A 26,047-nucleotide genomic window follows, 5' to 3' on the forward strand; every position below is an offset into this window, starting at 1 on the left:
TCCTGCCCCTTATCCTGCTCCTCCAGCATTGTGGACCCCTGGCCAGGTGTCCCAGTCGCCTGCAGAGCTTCCTGTCCACTGGAAAGAGCAACTCCCATCTTTCCAGCAAGGCTTTCAACCCCTGTCCCTCTGCACCAAGACCATCCTCACTACAGCCACCCACAGGACTCCTGGGACTTTGAATCCAGCGATTCGAGTTAAAATCTCGGTGGAACCTTTTTAGGATCTTTGCGGAAGGGAGGGGAAAAACAGAGGTGATGTGCAACTGCTGACGTGGCGGTGAAATTGGCACTCTCAAACCGAGTCGGAATTGGGGAAACATGGGCTTAAAAAGCAAAGGCTTCTTTTGCTCCTTGCTATCGCGCTTCTGGACTGAATGACTTACATCTCTGCACCACAAGGGAAAAGTTGACACACGCCGAGGTTCCATGGTGTAAGGGTTCGCACTCTGGGCTCTGAATCCAGTGATCCGAATTCAAATCTCGGTGGGACCTTCATTTGCCAGGCTAAACAGCACAAGTACCTGGCCGAAATAGCTCAGTTGGGAGAGTGTTAGACTGAAGATCTAAAGGTCCCTGGTTCAATCTCGGGTTTCGGCAGAGGAACCACGCCCGCCTCCTTTAGGCTACCTGATTCCACCTAGCCTCATCGCTATCTGCCTCTCAGACAGACAGCTGGGAGGGTGTGTTGGTTCCATGGTGTAATGGTTAGCACTCTGGGCTAGGTGGCGATCCGAGTTCAAATCTCGGTAGAACCTTTTTAGGTTCTTCGCGGAAGGGAGGGAAAAAACAGAGGTGATGCGCAACTGCTGACGTGGCGGTGAAATTGGCACTCTCAAACCGAGTCGGAATTGGGGAAACATAGGGTGCTTCTCAATATCCCTCCTCGTCTCCTCGTTCCTCTGTCCTCCATCCTATGACCCGGATACACAGGTGTATCCTATGCGGAAGTGTTTTATTGACTAAACGTGACACACGTATACATTCTCCTCCCCCTTCACATCGGTCACAATCTGTTTTAAAGTATACTTTACCTTTGCAGTTTATATAAACCACACATTACACATATTTCAACAGGGTATCTTGCTTTATTATTATTTATTATGAATTTCTTAAATAAACAAACTGCAACAACATGAGGGCAGATCCTTTGAGCGCTGCTGATGACGCTATGAAGTGACGCTCGAGTGATCAAGTATTCCAATGTATAAAAAAGCTTTCATTCGATTCCTCCATCCTCATTTTTGTCATTCATTACATTATTTTGAGCACAAGAAGATTTTTACTAAAACCTTTAAAAAAAAAAGTTTAATTCATATATGTTATACTATACTATGTTATACACCAGTATACATATTTATGTTATCTTTTTAAATACTATGTTATACATATTTAAAAAGACATGAATAGGCAAAAACAAGTGTTTTTTTGTTTCAACAAATGATTCTCAACTATGTTATAAAAGATATACCAAAACGATTTGATATACCATTTTAAGTTTTAGATCTGTTTGATGATCATATTATTATGAATTGTCATAAACGCCTTTATGTTATATTTGGTGTTTCTTAGTAATCTCTGCCACAAAAGCTAAACAAAACAAAACGATTTAAGCATGGCATGATACCAGCAAGATTGTACCAAGAAGTGTTATTTATTTTCTTATTAATTAGTTCATCACACTATTTACAATTTGTACACAAGGCAATTCAAAGTGATTCACAGTTGTATAAAAAACAATAATGCTTATGCTCATAATAATAATAATCATTAATTATTATAATATTATAATAATTAATTACATAAAAAAAAATGCTGTAGTAAAATACTTTCAGTTGGAATATGACAGCTATGTAACGTTCTGTTTATGCCTGTGTCCTTTCAGATTATGTATGCATACCCGCTTTTACGAAGAACCTCTGAGGGTCGACTCCTTATGGGGCCAACTGAGGAGGCCAATAGGAGGAAGATCGTGTTGGCAGGGAGGGCCAGGTGTAAAGAGGAGGTCCTGGCTGAGGCCACTGCCTTTGTGAGGCAGAATGGAGGGAATCCTGGAGACCAGTTCCTGGTTCTGGCTCACTGCAAGATCCAGTTTGGGAAACACCAGGGTCAGAGGTTCCTGTGGCTGCTGAAGAACTCACTGTGGTATGCCTGCTATCTGGTCAGCAGCGTTTTGGGGGAGGAGGAGAGGGACAACCCGCTGTCGGACAACAAACACCTGTTCCTCAGATACACCTCGCAGATCAGGGAGGTAGGCGAGGCTGTAGAGGTGTATCAGAAAAAAAACAGGTCATGCTGCAGGAGGCCCAGAGGACAGGAGACTCTGGATGTCTGATGGTGGAGTTTGGGGATTTTAAGGGTAGGTCAATGAAGGAGGTGTATGAGGACCCAAGCAAGGAGGCCCAGGCTCTCATCACCTACCTGAAGAAGGCAAAGGCCAGGCCTAACACCAATATGGCCCTTTTCAAACCATACGTGCTGAAGAGGCAGGCTCTAGCCCACGTGCCCACCACCACTGTGCCCATTGCATCTGTCCTCACTGCTGCTGTGCCCACTGCCACTGTGTCTGTTCCTCCTCCACCTACTGCCACTAAGAACAGCCCACTGCTGGCGACCAATGTGAAGGCCCTGTTGGCGTGGGGGAAGCATTCATCTGCTTCACAGCTGGCACAAAAGATTTTGTCTCCAGCCAAACCCTGTAAGTGATTTGCAAGCTTTAAAATCATTACAGTATATATTATGCAGTATATATGTCTAACGAAAATACGTGTTCAACAGCTGCAGGACCACGTGTACCACCTGCGTCTGAGTCCGCAGCCCGGAGACAGCTCTTTACATGTGGTGAGTATCACTTAACGCATACAAGTGTGTTGGTGACATGTGCTTAGTGTTTTATGTTATTTTACAGACTCTGCTGCTACGGATTTTTTTGAGGAGGAAGATGACCTGGAGATGGCAACTGTAGCCTCGCAAGCTGAGGAACAACTTCCTCAAGGTATGTAAATCTTAAACAATATTTTACAAACAATTACAAATAAAACAAAACAGTATTTTTTAAATGACATATTATTTTATTTCACAACACAGAGGAATGGCACTTCTCAGGTGTCAATCTACATTCACTCTTTGAGTGAACATCCTCAAAGGAAAAAAGATAATTTAAAGGTGTATGTAAAAGGTTTTATTTAATTTTTTATCGTAATCATTGATTAAAGCTCATTCTTGTCATCTCAAACTTCCCCCACTCTCTTTAGGCCACCACGTTAGGGAAGGGGTCGGCGGACAGCTTAAAAGGTAGTTCGTGGTAGGAGGTTAGTGGACCCCCGCGCGACGCCCCCTAGATGATTTTTCGGGGCCCGGCCGACGGCGCCACGCCGCAGGGGGGGCCCGACGGGGCGGGCCAGAGGCTTCGCCTCGGGCCCGGGGGCCTCGGGGGCCCCGCGGGAGGACGACGAAATCCGGCCCCCTCGCTCGCAATCCGGGCATCGGCCACAAGGGGGCGACTCGCCGACCACCCGCAGTCGATCCGACGCGCGGCGAACAGGTTGCGGGCGGGCGTCCACGGAGCGCACGCGCATCCCCCTGACCGCCTTTTCGCGCAATTCCCTGACCACACCCACCGACCACGAAGCGCCCGTTCGTCCCACCTGTGACCTGCGAACAGCCTGGGACCGCCCCCTGACCACGCCCACTGACACGAACAGCCTATTCGTCCCCCTTACCGCCTGTGTGACCACGAACGGCCTTTTCGCCCACGGCCAACCAAAGTGACGGCCCGGGGCCCCGCCCACTGACACGAACAGCCTATTCGTCCCCCTAACCACCTATGTGACCACGAACGGCCTATTCATCCCAACGACCACCTATGTGACCACGAACGGCCTATTCGTCCCCCTGACCGCCTGTGTGACCACGAACGGCCTATTCATCCCACCGACCACCTATGTGACCACGAACGGCCTATTCGTCCCCCTGACCGCCTGTGTGACCAAGAACAGCCTATTCATCCCACCGACCACCTATGTGACCACGAACGGCCTATTCGTCTTCCTGACCGCCTGTGTGACCACGAACAGCCTATTCATCCCACTGACCACCTATGTGACCACGAACGGCCTATTCGTCCCCCTGACCGCCTGTGTGACCACGGACAGCCTATTCGTCCCACTGACCGCCTGTGTGACCACGAACGGCCTGTTCGTCCACGGCCAATCTAAATGACAGCCCGTGGCCCTGCTCAGTGACCAAGGACAGCCTATTCGTCCCACTGACAGCCTATGTGACCACGAACGGCCTGTTCGTCCACGGCCAATCTAAATGACAGCCCGTGGCCCTGCCCACTGACCACGTACAGCCTATTCATCCCACTGACCGCCTATGTGACCACGAACAGCCTATTCATCCCACTGACCACCTAAGTGACCACGAACAGCCTATTCATCCCACTGACCGCATATGTGACCACGAACAGCCTATTCATCCCACTGACAGCCTGTGTGACCACGAACGGCCTGTTCGTCCACGGCCAATCTAAGTGACAGCCCGTGGCCCTGCCCAGTGACCATGGACAGCCTATTCATCCCACTGACCGCCTATGTGACCACGAACAGCCTATTCATCCCACTGACTGCCTATGTGACCACGAATGGCCTGTTAGGTCCACGGCCAATCTAAGTGACAGCATGTGGCCCTGCCCACTGACCATGGACAGCCTATTCGTCCCACTGACCGCCTATTTGACCACGAACGGCCTGTTCGTCCACGGCCAATCTAAATGACAGCCCGTGGCCCTGCCCACTGACCACGTACAGCCTATTCATCCCACTGACCGCCTATGTGACCATGAACAGCCTATTCATCCCACTGACCACCTATGTGACCACGAACAGCCTATTCATCCCACTGACCGCATATGTGACCACGAACAGCCTATTCATCCCACTGAGAGCCTGTGTGACCACGAACGGCCTGTTCGTCCACGGCCAATCTAAGTGACAGCCCGTGGCCCTGCCCACTGACCATGGACAGCCTATTCGTCCCACTGACCGCCTATGTGACCACGAACGGCCTGTTCGTCCCACTGGCTGCCTATGTGACGACGAACGGCCTGTTAGGTCCACGGCCAATCTAAGTGACAGCCCGTGGCCCTGCCCAGTGACCATGGACAGCCTGTTCGTCCCACTGACCGCCTATGTGACCACGAACGGCCTGTTCGTCCACGGCCAATCTAAGTGACAGCCCGTGGCCCTGCCCACTGACCACGGACAGCCTATTCATCCCACTGACCGCCTATGTGACCACGAACAGCCTATTCATCCCACTGACTGCCTATGTGACCACGAACGGCCTGTTAGGTCCACGGCCAATCTAAGTGACAGCCCGTGGCCCTGCCCACTGACCATGGACAGCCTATTCGTCCCACTGACCGCCTATGTGACCACGAACGGCCTGTTCGTCCATGGCCAATCTAAGTGACAGCCCGTGGCCCTGCCCAGTGACCATGGACAGCCTATTCGTCCCACTGACCGCCTAGTGACCACGAACGGCCTGCTCGTCCATGGCCAATCTAAGTGACAGCCCGTGGCCCTGCCCAGTGACCATGGACAGCCTATTCGTCCCACTGACCGCCTAGTGACCACGAACGGCCTGTTCGTCCATGGCCAATCTAAGTGACAGCCCGTGGCCCTGCCCAGTGACCATGGACAGCCTATTCGTCCCACTGACCGCCTAGTGACCACGAACGGCCTGTTCGTCCATGGCCAATCTAAGTGACAGCCCGTGGCCCTGCCCACTGACCACGGACAGCCTATTCGTCCCACTATGTGACCGCCTATGTGACCACGAATGGACTGTCCACGAACAGCCTATTTGGACCCTGTCAAATAAGTTACAGGTGGGCAAAGTAAGGGCCCACTGAAAATGGACTGTCCACAGACAGCCTATTTGGACCCTGTCAAATAAGTTACAGGTGGGCAAAGTAAGGGCCCACCTGTAACTTATTTGACGGGGTCCAAATAGGCTGTCCGTGGTCAATGCATTAATAGGTCATAATTCATAATTACAGTGGTTTTATGTGGTCAAACCTACTGTAAACCACACTGGGGACACAACACAACACACTGATGTACATTAAAACTATTAAATATGCATAATTAGCCTAAAAATGGACTATCCACGACCAGCCTATTTGGACCCTGTTGAATAAGTTACAGGTGGGATCTTTTCTATATTTTAATGTCATGATTGATTAAAAAATGCATAAAAATAATTAAATATCAATTTTACGATAATCTATGGGCCCCACTGAGCGATTTGCAGCCTTCAGAACCCCGAAATTCCACTGTCCACGAACAGCCTAAATTTTTGAATGGGATAAGTTGCAGGTGGGACGTCCAGATCTCAGCCTCTGGACACAATTTGGAGATGAAACCTGCGCTCCTGTTCTCATCTGGACATGCCCTGCCCATGGTGTGAATTTCAAAGAGATTGGAGAAACTTGAAAATCCGACCCAAAAAATCTCAAAATCTTTGAGAATTTTTGGGTCGGATTTTCAAGTTTCTCCAAACTCCCTGAAATTCACAGCACTGTCTGGGCACGTCCAGATGAGTGCAGGAGCGCAGGTTTCAGCTCCAAATTGTGTCCAGAGGCTGAGATCTGGACGTCCCACGTACAATCTATCCCATTCAAAAATTTAGGCTGTTCGTGGACAGTGGAATTTCGGGGTTCTGAAGGCTGCAAATCGCTCAGGGGGGCCCAGAGATGAACGTAAAATTGATATTTAATCAATTTTATTCATTTTTATCAGTCATGACATCAAAATATAAAACAGCATCCCACCTGCAACTTATTTGAATGGCCTGTTTGTCCACGGCCAATCTAAGTGACAGCCCGTGGCCCTGCCCACTGACCACAGAGAGCCTATTCGTCCCGCTGACCGCATATGTGATCACGAATGGACTGTCCATGAACAGCCTATTTGGACCCTGTCGAATAAGCTACAGGTGGGATGCTGTTTTTTACTTAGACATTTTCAGCGGGTGAATCCCCGTAAAGATTAGGCGATTTCATCACATGTGGTGAAGTCCCACCTGCAACTTATTTGACGGGGTCCAAATAGGCTGCCCGTGGTCAATGCATTAATAGGTCATATTTCATAATTACAGTGGTTTTATTAGGTGAAACCTACTGTACACCACACAGGGGCCACAATACAACACACTGATGTACATTAAAGCTATTAATTATGCATAATTAGCCTAAAAATGGACTGTCCACGGACAGCATTTAGGGCACCAATCAAATAGGTTACAGGTGGGATGCTGTTTTTGACTCTAACGCACTTAACGGGGTACTACGGACCCCAGTCTTTGCGGACCGTCTGAGGGGACCCTGAGGGGCCACAGATTTCAAATTGGAGCCATTCGGAGCTATTGGGACCGTTACGTGCGGATGTCCACCAAACGCCTATGAAAATGAATGGGATAAGTTGCACGTGTCAGTGGCTCCCGCGCGGCCCCCGGGGGTCCGAGGGGCCCCAAACTCGGCATAAAGTTGCGTCGCGTGGCCCTCTGCGACAGACCGAGCGGGCTAGGTCGAGACATGCCAAGTTTATTTTTAGCTATTTTTTATGCACCTCTCTGTCTCCCATTGATCTCTATGGGAGCATGTGTCTGCTAGGGTTAATTCAGCAGTTAGGATTAGAGGGCCTACTAGGCTCAGGAAGCATCTAGAGCCACGATACTCTGGGGCCCGATTCGGGGGCCCGTGGCGGTCGTCCGTGACGAATCTCGAGGTCCTACGACCTTTTGACCCCTTAGGGCAACTGTTTATTTGACGTCCCACGTGCAACTTATTCCATGGGGCTGTTGGTGGCCAATAAGCGCCAAAAAAGGTCAGAGGGACGCGGAACTCTAGAACCCGCCCCCGGGGCCCGTGACGAGACGCGTGTGTCGGTTTCGGGCCGATCGGGCGTTTCCTTCAAACCGTTTGGCTGAAACACATACTTAGAACCGACCTAGAACCACCAAATCCGTGATCTAGAACCGGGGGCCCCCGGACCCCCGCCGTGCCGAATTTGGGGCCGCTGCGACCTTTCGACCCCTTTTGGCCCCTGTTTTTTTGACGTCCCACGTGCAACTTATTCCATGGGGCTGTTGGTGGCCAATTAGCGTGAAAAAAGGTCAGAGGGTCGCGGAACTCTAGAACCCGTCCCAGGGCCCCGTGACGGGACGCATACGTCAGTTTCGGGCCGATCGGACCTTTCTGTCCACCCTTCACCGAGCACATGGTCCAATTAATGGCAGCCCTCTTGCACACACAGAAAGACATATGCTCAGTAGAACCAAAGTGAGGAGATTTTTGCACTAAAAAATGATACGCTCGGAACCGATCTAGAACCCTGCGATCCGGGATCTAGAACCGGGGGCCCCCCGACTACCAGGGCGGCGAATTTGGAGGCGGTGCGACCTTTCGACCCCTGTATTTCCGCCCTCCCACGTGCAACTTATTCAGTTCAAACTTCACAGGCTCTTCCAGGTCAAGGGGGGCTTTTTTCGGCCAAACGGGCAGTTTTGGGCACGGAACTCTAGAACCCGTCCCCGGGGCCCGTGAAGGGACGCATATGTCGGTTTCGGGCCGATCGGGCGTTTCCTTCGAACCGTTTGGCTGAAACACATACTTAGAACCGATCTAGAACCACCAAATCCGTGATCTAGAACCGGGGGCCCCCGGGCCCCCGCCGTGCCGAATTTGGGGCCGCTGCGACCTTTCGACCCCTTTTGGCCCCTGTTTTTTTGACGTCCCACGTGCAACTTATTCCATGGGGCTGTTGGTGGCCAATTAGCGTGAAAAATGGTCAGAGGGACGCGGAACTCTAGAACCCGTCCCAGGGGCCCGTGACGGGACGCATACGTCAGTTTCGGGCCGATCGGACCTTTCTGTCACACGGCCACCAAACACCTGTGAAAATGAATGGGATAAGTCGCACGTGTCAGTGGCCCCTGTTCGGCCCCCGGAGGTCCCACGGGCCCCAAACACTGCGTGCCGGGCCCACTCGGGCCCCCGAACGACATATCAGGAGGACGGGTCTCTAGAACTCAGGGCTAATTTTTTTTCAACCCTTGTTCAAGTTTCTCTTCAAAGGTCACTTGCACTCATAGTGAGCTCATAGACTGACATTCCCTCTTGAAGGGTCAAACCGAAAACACACTCGGAACCGATCTAGAACCCTGCGACCCGGGATATAGAACCGTGGGCCCCCGGACCACCGCCGTGTCGAGTTTGGGGTCGCAGCGACCTTCCGACCCCTTTTGGCCCCTGTTTTTTTGACGTCCCACGTGCAACTTATTCCACTGGGCTGTTGGTGGCCAATTTGCGCCAAAAAAGGTCAGAGGGACGAGGAACTCTAGAACCCGTCCCAGGGGCCCGTGACGGGACGCATACGTCAGTTTCGGGCCGATCGGACCTTTCTGTCACACGTCCACCAAACACTTGTGAAAATGAATGGGATAAGTCACACGTGTCAGTGGCCCCTGTTCGGCCCCCGGAGGTTCCACGGGCCCCAAACACTGCGTGCCGGGCCCACTCGGGCCCCCGAACGACATATCAGGAGGACGAGTCTCTAGAACTCAGAGCTAATTTTTTTTCCAAATTTGTTCAAGTTTCTCTTCAAAGGCCACTTGCACTCATAGTCAGCTCATAGACTGGCATTCCCTCTTGAAGGGTCAAACTGAAAACACACTCGGAACCGATCTAGAACCCTGCGACCCGGGATCTAGAACCGTGGGCCCCCGGACCACCGCCGTGTCGAGTTTGGGGTCGCAGCGACCTTTCGACCCCTTTTGGCCCCTGTTTTTTTGACGTCCCACGTGCAACTTATTCCACTGGGCTGTTGGTGGCCAATTTGCGCCAAAAAAGGTCAGAGGGACGCGGAACTCTAGAACCCGTCCCCGGGGCCCGTGACGAGACGCGTGTGTCGGTTTCGGGCCGATCGGCCGTTTCCTTCAAACCGTTTGGCTGAAACACATACTTAGAACCGATCTAGAACCACCAAATCCGTGATCTAGAACCGGGGGCCCCCGGACCACCGCCGCGCTGAATTTGGGGCCGCTGCGACCTTTCGACCCCTTTTGGCCCCTGTTTTTTTGACGTCCCACGTGCAACTTATTCCATGGGGCTGTTGCTGGCCAATTAGCGTGAAAAAAGGTCAGAGGGACACGGAACTCTAGAACCCGCCCCAGGGGCCCGTGACGGGACGCATACGTCAGTTTCGGGCCGATCGGACCTTTCTGTCCACCCTTCACCGAGCACATGGCCCAATTAATGGCAGCCCTCTTGCACACACAGAAAGACATATGCTCAGTAGAACCAAAGTGAGGAGATTTTTGCACTAAAAAATGATACGCTTGGAACCGATCTAGAACCCTGCGATCCGGGATCTAGAACCGGGGGCCCCTCGACTACCAGGGCGGCGAATTTGGAGGCGGTGCGACCTTTCGACCCCTGTATTTCCGCCCTCCCACGTGCAACTTATTCAGTTTAAACTTCACAGGCGCTTCCAGGTCAAGGGGGGCTTTTTTCGGCCAAACGAGCAGTTTTGGGCACGGAACTCTAGAACCCGTCCCCGGGGCCCGTGAAGGGACGCATATGTCTGTTTCGGGCCGGTCGGGTGTTTCCTTCGAACCGTTTTGCTGAAACACATACTTAGAACCGATCTAGAACCACCAAACCCGTGATCTAGAACCGGGGGCCCCCGGACAACCGTCGTGCGGAATTTGGGGCCGCTGCGACCTTTCGACCCCTTTTGGCCCCTGTTTATTTGACGTCCCACGTGCAACTTATTCCATGGGGCTGTTGGTGGCCAATTAGTGCGAAAAAAGGTCAGAGGGACTCGGAACTCTAGAACCCGTCCCAGGGCCCCGTGACGGGATGCATACGTCGGTTTCGGGCCGATCGGACCTTTCTGTCCACCCTTCACCGAGCACATGGTCCAATGAATGGCAGCCCTCTTGCACACACAGAAAGACATATGCTCTGTAGAACCAAAAGTGAGGAGATTTTTGCACAAAAAAACGATACACTTGGAACCGATCTAGAACCCTGCGATCCGGGATCTAGAACCGGGGGCCCCTCGACTACCAGGGCGGCGAATTTGGAGGCGGTGCGACCTTTCGACCCCTGTGTTTTCGGCCTCCCACGTGCAACTTGTTCAGTTCAAACTTCACAGGCGCTTCCAGGTCAAGGGGGTGTTTTTTGGCCAAACGAGCAGCTCTGGACGCGGAACTCTAGAACCCGTCCCAGGGGCCCGTGACGGGACGCATACGTCAGTTTCGGGCCGATCGGGCGTTTCCTTCGAACCGTTTTGCTGAAACACATACTCGGAACCGATTTAGAACCACCAAACCCGTGATCTAGAACCCGGGGCCCCCGGACCACCGCCGTGCCTTTCGACCCCTTTTGGCCCCTGTTTTTTTGACGTCTCACGTGCAACTTGTTCCATGGGGCTGTTGGTGGCCAATTAGCGCAAAAAAAGGTCAGAGGGACGCGGAACTCTAGAACCCGTCCCAGGGGCCCGTGACGGGACGTACGTGTCAATTTCGGGCCGATCGGACCACCGTCCACCAAGTACCTGTGAAATCGCATTGAATAAGTTGCACGTGTCACTGAACCTCGTTCGGCCCCTGGAGGTGCTAGGGGCCCGAAACTTCTTGGAAAGCTGCGTCACTCGGCCCCGGAAGGCACACAGAGAGGGGAGCGTCTAGTCACACAAAAAAACCACTTGTGGCCCAATGTCCACAGAACACCTATGAAAATCAATGGGATAAGTTGTACGTGGGACGCTTTGCCGTTCGGCCCCCGGGGGCCCTGGCGGCCCCAAACTTGATCTGCCTGCTGTCACTGGGGCCCAGAAAGACCCTGGGGGATGGAGAAAGCTGAACCATGTGTGGATCAGGCCGAACCGCCGAAACGCACACTTGGGAACCACGTAGAACCTTGAAACTAAGGATCTCGCCCCGGGGCCCGCTGGGCTACCCTCACGCCGAATTTCGAGGCCCTGTGACTTTTCGGCTCAGAGTTAGAGACACAGTGACTTGAGACAAAAAACAGGTGGTTAGGGGTCAAAATAGGCACTTTGTGGTACTGAGGAAGACTACGGTGAAGTTTAGGTGGTCGAGGGACCCCATAGGCACTTCGTGGCAATGGAGAAGAAAATAGGTGGTCAGGGGTCAAAATAGGCACTTCGTGGTACTGAGGAAGACTACGGTGAAGTTTAGGTGGTTAGGGGACCCCATAGGCACTTCGTGGCAATGGAGAAGAAAATAGGTGGTTAGGGGTCAAAATAGGCACTTCGTGGTACTGAGGAAGACTACGGTGAAGTTTAGGTGGTTAGGGGACCCCATAGGCACTTTGTGGCAATGAAGAAGAAAATAGGTGGTTAGGGGTCAAAATAGGCACTTCGTGGCACTGAGGAAGACTAAGGTGAAGTTTAGGTGGTTAGGGGACCCCATAGGCACTTCGTGGCAATGAAGAAGAAAATAGGTGGTTAGGGGTCAAAATAGGCACTTCATGGTACTGAAGAGGACTATGGTGAAGAGTAGGTAGTTGGCGGACCCCAAAAGCACTTGGTGGACTCCCACGCGGTGCAATGGCACCCCCAGAGGCGTCCACAGAGAGCCTATGGTAATATATGCTAATCTCGGCCACTTTATATGCGATTTTGGAAAAGTGACACGGCACCGCTGAATATCAGCTCGTGTCGTCCATTTCGAGCACGCGGACCTCGAAGTGTCGGTGCTGACAATGGCAACTTAAATGAATGGGCAAAATACCACGAACAGCCTGGGTTCCCTTACTCCCCTTGGAATAAGTGGCTGTTGTAGTGTTTGGTCTGCTTCGCTTCACACTTGGCTGATCCCATCTTTTTTTCTTCTTGTATTTCTTCTAATGGTGCTTGGATGAAAAACAGGATGATTTTCACTGCTTCCTTCCATCTTTTCATCATCTTGTCATCTCTCTACTAATCATACATGCTTTGCAGTAAACCTTGTAATCGCAGTAGCTGTCCAGCAGAGCTGAGAAAGTCATGCAGTGAAAGTCTAAAACAATAAGATAATTTTGTTGTGTTTTTTTACGCTCCAGCCACTGCAGGCTCGAGAGGCCCTGCTCCTGCCCCGGCTCGTGCTACTGCCCCTGCTCCTGCCCCTTATCCTGCTCCTCCAGCATTGTGGACCCCTGGCCAGGTGTCCCAGTCGCCTGCAGAGCTTCCTGTCCACTGGAAAGAGCAACTTCCATCTTTCCAGCAAGGCCTTCAACCCCTGTCCCTCTGCACCAGGACCATCCTCACTACAGCCACCCACAGGACTGCAGCGCCCTGCCCAGCCTCCTCTGCAGTCTCCTCCTCTGCACCCTGCCCAGCCTCCTCTGCAGTCTCCTCCTCTGCGCCCTGCCCAGCCTCCTCTGCAGTCTCCTCCTCTGCGCCCTGCCCAGCCTCCTCTGCAGTCTCCTCCTCTGCGCCCTGTTCAGCCTCCTCTGCAGTCTCCTCCACAGCCTTCTGTCCAGCCAAGTGCTGCCCCTGCTCCTGCAACATCAACTGGGTCCAGTGTTGCAGACCAGGCTCCTGTATCTAAGCTTCTCATTATTCGTGTGCAGGTGCTGCAGCGTGATTTCCAATGACGTCCACGTCCGCCTCTTTTAGTCTACCTGATTCCACCTAGCCTCATCGCTATCTGCCTCTCAGACAGCCAGCTATCAGGAAGTGTTGGTTCCATGGTGTAATGGTTAGCACTTTGGGCTTTGAATCCAGCGATCCAAGTTCCAATCTCGGTAGAACCTTTTTAGGTTCTTTGCGGAAGGGTGGGAAAAAGCAGAGGTGATGCGCAACTGCTGACGTGGCAGTGAAATTGGCAATCTCAAACAGAGTCGGAATTGGGGAAACATGGGCTTAAAAAGCAAAGGCTTCATTTGCTCCTTGCTATCGTGCTTTTGGACTCAATGACTTAAATCTCTCCTGCTCATGGGAAAAGTTGACACACGCCAAGGTTCCATGGTGTAATGGTTTGCACTCTTGGCTCTGAATCCAGCGATCCGAGTTCAAATCTCGGTGGGACCTGCTTTTGCCAGGAATGTGTGCAGTACCTCGTTCGAAAAAACATTTTCGGCAGCACTGAGCCGCAAGAGCTCATCTAGGTAGTGCCCCTTGAAGGGGGGCGTAAAAAGGATGGACAGCACTGGAGAATGCAGGCATCGATCCCACTACCTCTCGCTTGCGCCTACTGCTTCCTACCGATTGAGCCAAAGTAAGCCCAAAGTAAGCCCACGTGAGCCAATCGTGTTTCTCTGCTGTGGCTTACTTTTGACCAATCGCGTTCTCTCCTGTGGCTTACTTTTGACCAATCGTTTTTCTCTCCTGTGGCTTACTTTTGACCAATCGCCTTTCTCTCCTGTGGCTTACTTTTGACCAATCGCGTTTCTCTCCTGGCTCTGCTCCTGTGGCTTACTTTTGACCAATCGGCGACCGCTATTATTATCGTCATCTTTGCAATCTTTCCAACAGGTAAGTCTATTCTTCACGACTGTATAATCGATCATTATTCATTCATAAACAGTGTTTGTTTTTGGACAATTAAACATGCCAATAAAGCTAGCTAGCGTGTAATAGCACACGTTTTATTCTGTACATGTGAACCTGCAACTTTACCATGATATACAGTAAAAAACATGCCACTACTGTCAAGATAATTAGCCGACCGCTAATTAAGCTATATCCTCCTTAAACCATTTTTTGTTGTTGTTAATTTAGTATTTTTTTGTGTCATTCATTACATTATTATATACATTACTCCAGCCCACGTGCCCACTACCACTGTGCCCACTGCATCTGTCCTCACTGATGCTGTGCCCACTGCCACTGTGTCTGTTCCTCCTCCACCTACTGCCACTAAGAACAGGCCACTGCTGGCGACCAATGTGTAGGCCCTGTTGGCGCGGGGGAAGCATTTATTTGCTTCACAGCTGGCACAAAAGATTTTGTCTCCAGCCAAACCCTGTAAGTGGGTAAGTTTTTTTCTTTTTTCTCCAGCCACTGCAGGCTCCAGAGGCCCTGCTCCTGCCCCGGCTCGTGCTACTGCCCTTGCTCCTGCCCCTTATCCTGCTCCTCCAGCATTGTGGACCCCTGGCCAGGTGTCCCAGTCGCCTGCAGAGCTTCCTGTCCACTGGAAAAAGCAACTCCAATCTTTCCAGCAAGGCCTTCAACCCCTGTCCCTCTGCACCAGGACCATCCTCACTACAGCCACCCACAGGACTGCAGCGCCCTGCCCAGCCTCCTCTGCAGTCTCCTCCTCTGCGGCCTGCCCAGCCTCCTCTGCAGTCTCCTCCTCTGCGCCCTGCCCAGCCCCTCTGCAGTCTCCTCCTCTGCGCCCTGCTCAGCCTCCTCTGCAGTCTCCTCCACAGCCTTCTGTCCAGCCAAGTGCTGCCTCTGCTCCTGCAACATCAACTGGGTCCAGTGTTGCAGACCAGGCTCCTGTAAGTAAGCTTCTCATTATTCGTGTGCAGGTCCTGCAGCGTGATTTCCAATGACCACAAAAAAAGAGGCCGCTTTTCCTCTGTGCTGGAAACTTTGCACTGGCTACCTTTTAATAGTAGATTTAATCAAAAAATTGCGCTTTAAGCCATGGAAGCTGAAATGTTTGCGGCCCGGCAGCAGCAGGGAGGATGTATGTTTCGGCTCGTTGGTCTAGGGGTATGATTCTCGCTTAGGGTGCGAGAGGTCCCGGGTTCAAATCCCAGACGAGCCCATTATTAGGCTTTGCTTTTAATCTCTTCAGCCTGATTAGGGCAACCAGGATATTTGTGAGAAATTGGGGATAAAATGTGCCAGAGAGAGGCCAGTTAGCTCAGTTGCTTAGAGCGTGGTGCTAATAACGCCAAGGTGGCGGGTTTTCATCCCCGTACGGGCCACTCATTTTCTCTCTGGGACCTTCGCTCTGCTCTTCTCGAAAATGACAGGCGGTCTCCCATACCTGCTGGCTAAACCATACAAGTATCTGGCTGAAATAGCTCAGTTGGGAGAGCGTTAGACTGAAGATCTAAAGGTCCCTGGTTCAATACCGGGTTTCGGCAGAGGAACCACGTCCGCCTCTTTTAGTCTACCTGATTCCACCTAGCCTCATCGCTATCTCCCTCTCAGACAGCCAGCTAGCAGAGTGTGTTGGTTCCATGGTGTAATGATTAGCACTCTGGTCTTTGAATCCAGAAATCCGAGTTCCAATCTTGGTGGAACCTTTTTAGGTTCTTTGCGGAAGGGAGGGAAGAAACAGAGGTGATGCGCAACTGCTGACGTGGCGGTGAAATTGGCACTCTCAAACTGAGTCGGAATTGGGGAAACATGGGCTTAAAAAGCAAAGGCTTCATTTGCTCCTTGCTATCGTGCTTCTGGACTCAATGACTTAAATCCTTGCTATCGTGCTTCTGGACTCAATGACTTAAATCTCTGCTGCTCATGGGAAAAGTTGACACACGCCAAGGTTCCATGGTGTAATGGTTAGCACTCTGGGCTCTGAATCCAGCGATCCGAGTTCAAATCTCGGTGGGACCTGCTTTTGCCAGGAATGTGTGCAGTACCTCGTTCGAAAAAACTTTTTCGGCAGCACTGAGCCGCAAGAGCTCATCTAGGTAGTGCCCCTTGAAGTGGGGCGTAAAAAGGATGGACATCACTGGAGAATGCAGGCATCGATCCCACTACCTCTCGCTTGCGCCTACTGCTTCCTACCGATTGAGCCAAAGTAAGCCCAAAGTAAGCCCACGTGAGCCAATTGTGTTTCTATGCTGTGGCTTACTTTTGACCAATCGCGTTCTCTCCTGTGGCTTACTTTTGACCAATCGTGTTTCTCTCCTGTGGCTTACTTTTGACCAATCGCCTTTCTCTCCTGTGGCTTACTTTTGACCAATCGCGTTTCTCTCCTGGCTCTGCTCCTGTGGCTTACTTTTGACCAATCGGCGACCACTGTTATTATCGTCATCTTTGCAATCTTTGCAACAGGTAAGTCTATTCTTCACGACTCTATAATCGATCATTATTTATTCATAAACAGTGTTTGTTTTTAGACAATTAAACATGGCAATAAAGCCAGCTAGCGTGTAATAGCACACGTTTTCTTCTGTACATGTGAACCTGCAACTTTACCATGATATACAGTAAAAAACATGTCACTACTGTCAAGATAATTAGCCGACCGCTAATTAAGCTATATCCTCCTTAAACCATTTTTTTGTTGTTGTTAATTTAGTATTTTTTGTGTCATTCATTACATTATTTTGAGCACAAGAAGATTTTTACTAAAACCTTTTAAAAAAAAAGTTTAATTCATATATGTTATACTATACTATGTTATACACCAGTATACATATTTATGTTATCTTTTTAAATACTATGTTATACATATTTAAAAAGACATGAATAGACAAAAACAAGTGTTTTTATGTTTCAACAAATGATTCTCAACTATGTTATAAAAGATATACCAAAACGATTTGATATACCATTTTAAGTTTTAGATCTGTTTGATGATCATAGTATTATGAATTGTCATAAACGCCTTTGTTATATTTGGTGTTTCTTAGTAATCTCTGCCACAAAAGCTAAACAAAACAAAACGATTTAAGCATGGCATGATACCAGCAAGATTGTACCAAGAAGTGTTATTTATTTTCTTATTAATTAGTTCATCACACTATTTACAATTTGTACACAAGGCAATTCAAAGTGATTCACAGTTGTATAAAAAACAATAATGCTTATGCTCATAATAATAATAATCATTCATTATTATAATATTATAATAATTAATTACATAAAAAAAATGCTGTAGTAAAATACTTTCAGTTGGAATATGACAGCTATGTAACGTTCTGTTTATGCCTGTGTCCTTTCAGATTATGTATGCATACCCGGTTTTACGAAGAACCTCTGAGGGTCGACTCCTTATGGGGCCAACTGAGGAGGCCAATAGGAGGAAGATCGTGTTGGCAGGGAGGGCCAGGTGTAAAGAGGAGGTCCTGGCTGAGGCCACTGCCTTTGTGAGGCAGAATGGAGGGAATCCTGGAGACCAGTTCCTGGTTCTGGCTCACTGCAAGATCCAGTTTGGGAAACACCAGGGTCAGAGGTTCCTGTGGCTGCTGAAGAACTCACTGTGGTATGCCTGCTATCTGGTCAGCAGCATTTTGGGGGAGGAGGAGAGGGACAACCCGCTGTCGGACAACAAACACCTGTTCCTCAGATACACCTCGCAGATCAGGGAGGTAGGCGAGGCTGTAGAGGTGTATCAGAAAAAAACAGGCCATGCTGCAGGAGGCCCAGAGGACAGGAGACTCTTGGTGTCTGATGGTGGAGTTTGGGGATTTTAAGGGTAGGTCAATAATGGAGGTGTATGAGGACCCAAGCAAGGAGGCCCAGGCTCTCATCACCTACCTGAAGAAGGCAAAGGCCGGGCCTAACACCAATATGGCCCTTTTCAAAGCATACGTGCTGAAGAGGCAGGCTCCAGCCCACGTGCCCACCGCCACTGTGCCCACTGCATCTGTCCTCACTGCTGCTGTGCCCACTGCCACTGTGTCTGTTCCTCCTCCACCTACTGCCACTAAGAACAGCCCACTGCTGGCGACCAATGTGAAGGCCCTGTTGGCGCGGGGGAAGCAATTATTTGCTTCACAGCTGGCACAAAAGATTTTGTCTCCAGCCATACCCTGTAAGTGGGTAAGTTTTTTCTTTTTTCTCCAGCCACTGCAGGCTCGAGAGGCCCTGCTCCTGCCCCGGCTCGTGCTACTGCCATACCTGTCAAGTTTTGGATTTGAAAATAAGGGAAATTTTCCGGCGCCCACCGCGAACAGTCCCACCACCGCAACCAAGCTCCAGTCACGTTATCCCTTACATTTTAAGACAAGTGTTATAGCTTAAATGAAAACACAAAAGGGTATATATGAAGAGCATTTATTTTAAAGGCTTATTTGCATATTTTCTGTTCATTTAACATTGCTTGTCTCTACATTTACATTTTATTTTCATTCCACACATTCTTTTAATTTCATATTGCTTTTCTTTTACAGTTTTTCTTTACATGTCACATAACTTTTCTTTACTCTTTTAGTTAGTTATTGTTCAAATTTGTTGCAGACTTTGCATTCTTTTTAGGCTGCAACACCACTTTTGAAAAATCCTCAGAAATGGCATACCCAAACTGAAACAGATAGCCTACAGTTCATAAACACTTTGCACTAAAATCACAAGTATGATCTCATTTGAAAGCTGACACCTGGTAGTTTATTGTAAATGTAGAATTATTTATTGTCATAATGAAAAAATAGTTATTAATAGCTACAAAGTTTTGTAAAGTTATTAGAAGTTTATTTTGTATGAAACATCTTCAAAGTTTCTGAGAATACAATAGTGGTCAAATACTGAAACTTGAGTGTTATATCTTTTTAATGATGTATAGTTTGTCAAGGTAATAACATTAAATCTGATAGTAACTTTGAACTATTTAAACAAACAAAAAACGCTTCAGTGCGTCGGCGCACTGGCCACGGTTAACAGGTTTTAAGATGCTAAAGTCGCAGTTACAAAACGCGTGACTGTCCCCTACCCTGCTCCTCTTCAGAAAATAAATTCGCTGTCCCATTGATCGCGGTATTTACATGTGGGTTTTGGTTTTGTGGCAGGAGTGCCTTCCGTCTCTGTCGTAGCGTCCATCATCCGTCTGCGATTTTTTTTTTTCCTGCGTTGTCACTCTGACCTCACTAACACACTAACCTCGCGACAACTGTACCTGTAGTAGGCTACTGCAGTTGGCAGTTATCGCGTGGCTAGTGACAGAGCTCAGATTGCGAATGTTTTTTGTTTTTTTTAATCCGCCCCGGGCCATTATTATTTTTTAATAGCGCAGGTTAAAATACGGGAGATTTACGGGAAAATACTAATACGGGAGGACGGCGGGAAAGAAGGGTTAAATACGGGACTTTCCCGGCCAAAACGGGATACTTGACAGGTATGGCTACTGCCCCTGCTCCTGCCCCTTATCCTGCTCCTCCAGCATTGTGGACCCCTGGCCAGGTGTCCCAGTCGCCTGCAGAGCTTCCTGTCCACTGGAAAGAGCATCTCCCATCTTTCCAGCAAGGCTTTCAACCCCTGTCCTTTTGCACCAGGACCATCCTCACTACAGCCACCCACAGGACTGCAGCGCCCTGCCCAGCCTCCTCTGCAGTCTCCTCCTCTGCACCCTGCCCAGCCTCCTCTGCAGTCTCCTCCTGTGCACCCTGCCCAGCCTCCTCTGCAGTCTCCTTCTCTGCGCCCTGCCCAGCCTCCTCTGCAGTCTCCTCCTCTGCGCCCTGCTCAGCCTCCTCTGCAGTCTCCTCCACAGCCTTCTGTCCAGCCAAGTGCTGCCTCTGCTCCTGCAACATCAACTGGGTCCAGTGTTGCAGACCAGGCTCCTGTAAGTAAGCTTCTCATTATTCGTGTGCAGGTCCTGCAGCGTGATTTCCAATGACCACAAAAAAAGAGGCCCCATTTCCTCTGTGCTGGAAACTTTGCACCGGCTACCTTTTAATTGTTGATTTAATAAGAAAATTGCGCTTTAAGCCATGGAAGCTGAAATGTTTGCGGCCCGACAGCAGCACGGAGGATGTATGTTTCGGCTCGTTGGTCTAGGGGTATGATTCTCGCTTAGGGTGCGAGAGGTCCCGGGTTCAAATCCCGGACGAGCCCATTATTAGGCTTTGCTTTTAATCTCTTCAGCCTGATTAGGGCAACCAGGATATTTCTGAGCAATTGGGGATAAAATGTGCCAGAGAGAGGCCGGTTAGCTCAGTTGGTTAGAGCGTGGTGCTAATAACGCCAAGGTCGTGGGTTCGATCCCCGTACGGGCCACTCATTTTCTCTCTGTGACCTTCGTTCTGCTTTTCTCGAAAATGACAGGCAGTCTCCCATACATCCATGCTGGCTAAACCACACAAGTACCTGGCCGAAATAGCTCAGTTGGGAGAGCGTTAGACTGAAGATCTAAAGGTCCCTGGTTCAATCCCGGGTTTCGGCAGAGGAACAACCTCCGCCTCTTTTACTCTACCTTATTCCACCTCTCAGACAGCCAGTTAGCAGGGTGTTTTGGTTTCATGGTGTAATGGTTAGCACTCTGGGCTTTGAATCCAGCGATCCGAGTTCAAATCTCGGTGGAACCTTTTTAGGATCTTTGCGGAAGGGAGGGGAAAAACAGAGGTGATGCGCAACTGCTGACGTGGCGGTGAAATTGACACTCTCAAACCGAGTCGGAATTGGGGAAACATGGGCTTAAAAGGCAAAGGCTTCTTTTGCTCCTTGCTATCGCGCTTCTGGACTGAATGACTGAAATCTCTGCACCTCATGGGAAAAGTTGACACACGCCGAGGTTCCATGGTGTAAGGGTTAGCACTCTGGGCTCTGAATCCAGTGATCCGAATTCAAATCTCGGTGGGACCTTCATTTACCAGGCTAAACAGCACGAGTATCTGGCCGAAATAGCTCAGTTGGGAGAGTGTTAGACTGAAGATCTAAAGGTCCCTGGTTCAATCTCGGGTTTCGGCAGAGGAACCACGCCCGCCTCCTTTAGGCCACCTGATTCCACCTAGCCTCATCGCTATCTGCCTCTCAGACAGACAGCTGGGAGGGTGTGTTGGTTCCATGGTGTAATGGTTAGCACTCTGGGCTTTGAATCCAGCGATCCGAGTTCAAATCTCGGTAGAACATTTTTTAGGTTCTTCGCGGAAGGGAGGGAAAAAACAGAGGTGATGCGCAACTGCTGACGTGGCGGTGAAATTGGCACTCTCAAACCGAGTCGGAATTGGGGAAACATAGGGTGCTTCTCAATATCCCTCCTCGTCTCCTCGTTCCTCTGTCCTCCATCCTATGACCCGGAAACCGATCGAGCTCAGCCATCTTGAAGGACATCTCAATTCTCTAATTGCACCGCGAGGAGGCGAGGATCGAGGAGTGAGGAGGCTTTCAGAGGAGTCATGAGCGAGGATACACAGGTGTATCCTATGCGGAAGTGTTTTATTGACTAAACGTGACGCACGTATACATTCTCCTCCCCCTTCACATCGGTCACAATCTGTTTTAAAGTGTACTTTACCTTTGCAGTTTATATAAACCACACATTACACATATTTCAACAGGGTATCTTGCTTTATTATTATTTATTATGAATTTCTTAAATAAACAAACTGCAACAACATGAGGGCAGATCCTTTGAGCGCTGCTGATGACGCTATGAAGTGACGCTCGAGTGATCAAGTATTCCAATGTATAAAAAAGCTTTCATTCGATTCCTCCATCCTCATTTTTGTCATTCATTACATTATTTTGAGCACAAGTAGATTTTTACTAAAACCTTTAAAAAAAAAAGTTTAATTCATATATGTTATACTATACTATGTTATACACCAGTATACATATTTATGTTATCTTTTTAAATACTATGTTATACATATTTAAAAATACATGAATAGGCAAAAACAAGTGTTTTTTTGTTTCAACAAATGACTCTCAACTATGTTATAAAAGATATACCAAAACGATTTGATATACCATTTTAAGTTTTAGATCTGTTTGATGATCATATTATTATGAATTGTCATAAACGCCTTTATGTAATATTTGGTGTTTCTTAGTAATCTCTGCCACAAAAGCTAAACAAAACAAAACGATTTAAGCATGGCATGATACCAGCAAGATTGTACCAAGAAGTGTTATTTATTTTCTTATTAATAAGTTCATCACACTATTTACAATTTGTACACAAGGCAATTCAAAGTGATTCACAGTTGTATAAAAAACAATAATGCTTATGCTCATAATAATAATAATAATATTCATTAATTATTATAATATTATAATAATTAATTACATAAAAAACAAATGCTGTAGCAAAATACTTTCAGTTGGAATATGACAGCTATGTAACGTTCTGTTTATGCCTGTGTCCTTTCAGATTATGTATGCATACCCGGTTTTACGAAGAACCTCTGAGGGTCGACTCCTTATGGGGCCAACTGAGGAGGCCAATAGGAGGAAGATCGTGTTGGCAGGGAGGGCCAGGTGTAAGGAGGAGGTCCTGGCTGAGGCCACTGCCTTTTTGAGGCAGAATGGAGGGAATCCTGGAGACCAGTTCCTGGTTCTGGCTCACTGCAAGATCCAGTTTGGGAAACACCAGGGTCAGAGGTTCCTGTGGCTGCTGGAGAACTCACTGGGGTATGCCTGCTATCTGGTCAGCAGCGTTTTGGGGGAGGAGGAGAGGGACAACCCGCTGTCGGACAACAAACACCTGTTCCTCAGATACACCTCGCAGATCAGGGAGGTAGGCGAGGCTGTAGAGGTGTATCAGAAAAAAACAGGTCATGCTGCAGGAGGCCCAGAGGACAGGAGACTCTGGATGTCTGATGGTGGAGTTTGGGGATTTTAAGGGTAGGTCAATGAAGGAGGTGTATGAGGACCCAAGCAAGGAGGCCCAGGCTCTCATCACCTACCTGAAGAAGGCAAAGGCCAGGCCTAACACCAATATGGCCCTTTTCAAAGCATACGTGCTGAAGAGGCAGGCTCTAGCCCACGTGCCCACCACCACTGTGCCCACTGCATCTGTCCTCACTGCTGCTGTGCCCACTGCCACTGTGACTGTTCCTCCTCCACCTACTGCCACTAAGAACAGGCCACTGCTGGCGACCAATGTGAAGGCCCTGTTGGCGCGGGGGAAGCATTTATTTGCTTCACAGCTGGCACAAAAGATTTTGTCTCCAGCCAAACCCTGTAAGTGGGTAAGTTTTTTCTTTTTTCTCCAGCCACTGCAGGCTCGAGAGGCCCTGCTCCTGCCCCGGCTCGTGCTACTGCCCCTTCTCCTGCCCCTTATCCTGCTCCTCCAGCATTGTGGACCCCTGGCCAGGTGTACCAGTCGCCTGCAGAGCTTCCTGTCCACTGGAAAGAGCAACTCCCATCTTTCCAGCAAGGCCTTCAACCCCTGTCCCTCTGCACCAGGACCATCCTCACTACAGCCACCCACAGGCCTGCAGCGCCCTGCCCAGCCTCCTATGCAGTCTCCTCCTCTGCGCCCTTCCCAGCCTCCTCTGCAGTCTCCTCCTCTGCGCCCTGCCCAGCCTCCTCTGCAGTCTCCTCCTCTGCGCCCTGCCCAGTCTCCTCTGCAGTCTCCTCCTCTGCGCCCTGTTCAGCCTCCTCTGCAGTATCCTCCACAGCCTTCTGTCCAGCCAAGTGCTGCCTCTGCTCCTGCAACATCAACTGGGTCCAGTGTTGCAGACCAGGCTCCTGTAAGTAAGCTTCTCATTATTCGTGTGCAGGTGCTGCAGCGTGATTTCCAATGACCACAAAAAAAGAGGCCGCATTTCCTCTGTGTTGGAAACTTTGCACTGGCTACCTTTTAATTGTAGATTTAATCAAAAAATTGCGCTTTAAGCCATGCAAGCTGAAATGGCTCGGCAGCAGCAGGGAGGATGTATGTTTCGGCTCATTGGTATAGGGGTATGATTCTCGCTTAGGGTGCGAGAGGTCCCGGGTTCAAATCCCGGACGAGCCCATTATTAGGCTTTGCTTTTAATCTCTTCAGCCTGATTAGGGCAACCAGGATATTTATATCCCGGGTTTCGGCAGAGGAACCACGTCCGCCTCTTTTAGTCTACCTGATTCCACCTAGCCTCATCGCTATCTGCCTCTCAGACAGCCAGCTATCAGGAAGTGTTGGTTCCATGGTGTAATGGTTAGCACTTTGGGCTTTGAATCCAGCGATCCAAGTTCCAATCTCGGTAGAACCATTTCAGGTTATTTGCGGAAGGGTGGGAAAAAACAGAGGTGATGCGCAACTCCTGACGTGAAAGTGAAATTGGCACTCTCAAACAGAGTCGGAATTGGGGAAACATGGGCTTAAAAAGCAAAGGCTTCATTTGCTCCTTGCTATCGTGCTTTTGGACTCAATGACTTAAATCTCTGCTGCTCATGGGAAAAGTTGACACACGCCAAGGTTCCACGGTGTAATGGTTTGCACTCTGGGCTTTGAATCCAGCGATCCAAGTTCCAATCTCGGTAGAACCATTTCAGGTTATTTGCGGAAGGGTGGGAAAAAACAGAGGTGATGCGCAACTCCTGACGTGAAAGTGAAATTGGCACTCTCAAACAGAGTCGGAATTGGGGAAACATGGGCTTAAAAAGCAAAGGCTTCATTTGCTCCTTGCTATCGTGCTTTTGGACTCAATGACTTAAATCTCTGCTGCTCATGGGAAAAGTTGACACACGCCAAGGTTCCACGGTGTAATGGTTTGCACTCTGGGCTCTGAATCCAGCGATCCGAGTTCAAATCTCGGTGGGACCTGCTTTTGCCAGGAATGTGTGCAGTACCTCGTTCGAAAAAACTTTTTCGGCAGCACTGAGCCGCAAGAGCTCATCTAGGTAGTGCCCCTTGAAGGGGGGCGTAAAAAGGATGGACAGCACTGGAGAATGCAGGCATCGATCCCGCTACCTCTCGCTTGCGCTTGCTGCTTCCTACCGATTGAGCTAAGGTAAGCCCAAAGTAAGCCCACGTGAGCCAATCGCGTTTCTCTGCTGTGGCTTACTTTTGACTGTGGCTTACTTTTGACCAATCGCGTTTCTCTGCTGTGGCTTACTTTTGACCAATCGCGTTTCTCTCCTGTGGCTTACTTTTGACCAATCGCGTTTCTCTCCTGTGGCTTACTTTTGACCAATCGTGTTTCTCTTCTGTGACGTACTTTTGACCAATCAGCGGCTCCTATTATTGTCATCTTTGCAACAGGTAAGGCTATTCTTCATTACCGTATAATCGTTTAATATTTATTCATATACATTGTGTATTTTTGGAAAATTAGACATGCCAATATAGCTAGCTAGCGTGTATATTACAGGTTTACTTCAGTACCTGTGAACCTGTAACTTTTCCCATGATAAAATACAGAAAAGAAAACATGTAGCTACTGTTAAGTTAATTAGCCGGCCGCTAATTAAGCTATATCCTCC

At 49.4% G+C, this 26,047-nt stretch overlaps 9 non-coding genes across 9 annotated transcripts; all 9 read left to right on the forward strand.

The window, feature by feature from the left end:
• The first annotated feature begins 526 nt into the window (after window positions 1-526).
• Window positions 527-599, forward strand: trnaf-gaa (transfer RNA phenylalanine (anticodon GAA)). Its single transcript has one exon. It is a non-coding gene; the product is annotated as a tRNA-Phe (tRNA).
• Window positions 600-15,719: 15,120 nt separating this feature from the next.
• Window positions 15,720-15,791, forward strand: trnap-agg (transfer RNA proline (anticodon AGG)). Its single transcript has one exon. It is a non-coding gene; the product is annotated as a tRNA-Pro (tRNA).
• A 252-nt stretch (window positions 15,792-16,043) lies between these two features.
• trnaf-gaa (transfer RNA phenylalanine (anticodon GAA)) lies at window positions 16,044-16,116 on the forward strand. The gene has a single exon. It is a non-coding gene; the product is annotated as a tRNA-Phe (tRNA).
• Window positions 16,117-16,519: 403 nt separating this feature from the next.
• On the forward strand, window positions 16,520-16,591 carry trnaq-cug (transfer RNA glutamine (anticodon CUG)). Its single transcript has one exon. It is a non-coding gene; the product is annotated as a tRNA-Gln (tRNA).
• A 4,089-nt stretch (window positions 16,592-20,680) lies between these two features.
• On the forward strand, window positions 20,681-20,752 carry trnap-agg (transfer RNA proline (anticodon AGG)). The gene has a single exon. It is a non-coding gene; the product is annotated as a tRNA-Pro (tRNA).
• An 88-nt stretch (window positions 20,753-20,840) lies between these two features.
• trnai-aau (transfer RNA isoleucine (anticodon AAU)) lies at window positions 20,841-20,914 on the forward strand. Its single transcript has one exon. It is a non-coding gene; the product is annotated as a tRNA-Ile (tRNA).
• Window positions 20,915-21,007: 93 nt separating this feature from the next.
• On the forward strand, window positions 21,008-21,080 carry trnaf-gaa (transfer RNA phenylalanine (anticodon GAA)). Its single transcript has one exon. It is a non-coding gene; the product is annotated as a tRNA-Phe (tRNA).
• A 70-nt stretch (window positions 21,081-21,150) lies between these two features.
• Window positions 21,151-21,222, forward strand: trnaq-uug (transfer RNA glutamine (anticodon UUG)). The gene has a single exon. It is a non-coding gene; the product is annotated as a tRNA-Gln (tRNA).
• Window positions 21,223-21,531: 309 nt separating this feature from the next.
• On the forward strand, window positions 21,532-21,604 carry trnaf-gaa (transfer RNA phenylalanine (anticodon GAA)). Its single transcript has one exon. It is a non-coding gene; the product is annotated as a tRNA-Phe (tRNA).
• Window positions 21,605-26,047: the final 4,443 nt, after the last annotated feature.

The sequence above is a fragment of the Siphateles boraxobius genome, unplaced genomic scaffold (assembly GCF_051911475.1).
Source record: "Siphateles boraxobius isolate OS27281-9 unplaced genomic scaffold, OSU_SipBor_1 19, whole genome shotgun sequence".
Taxonomy (NCBI): domain Eukaryota; kingdom Metazoa; phylum Chordata; class Actinopteri; order Cypriniformes; family Leuciscidae; genus Siphateles; species Siphateles boraxobius.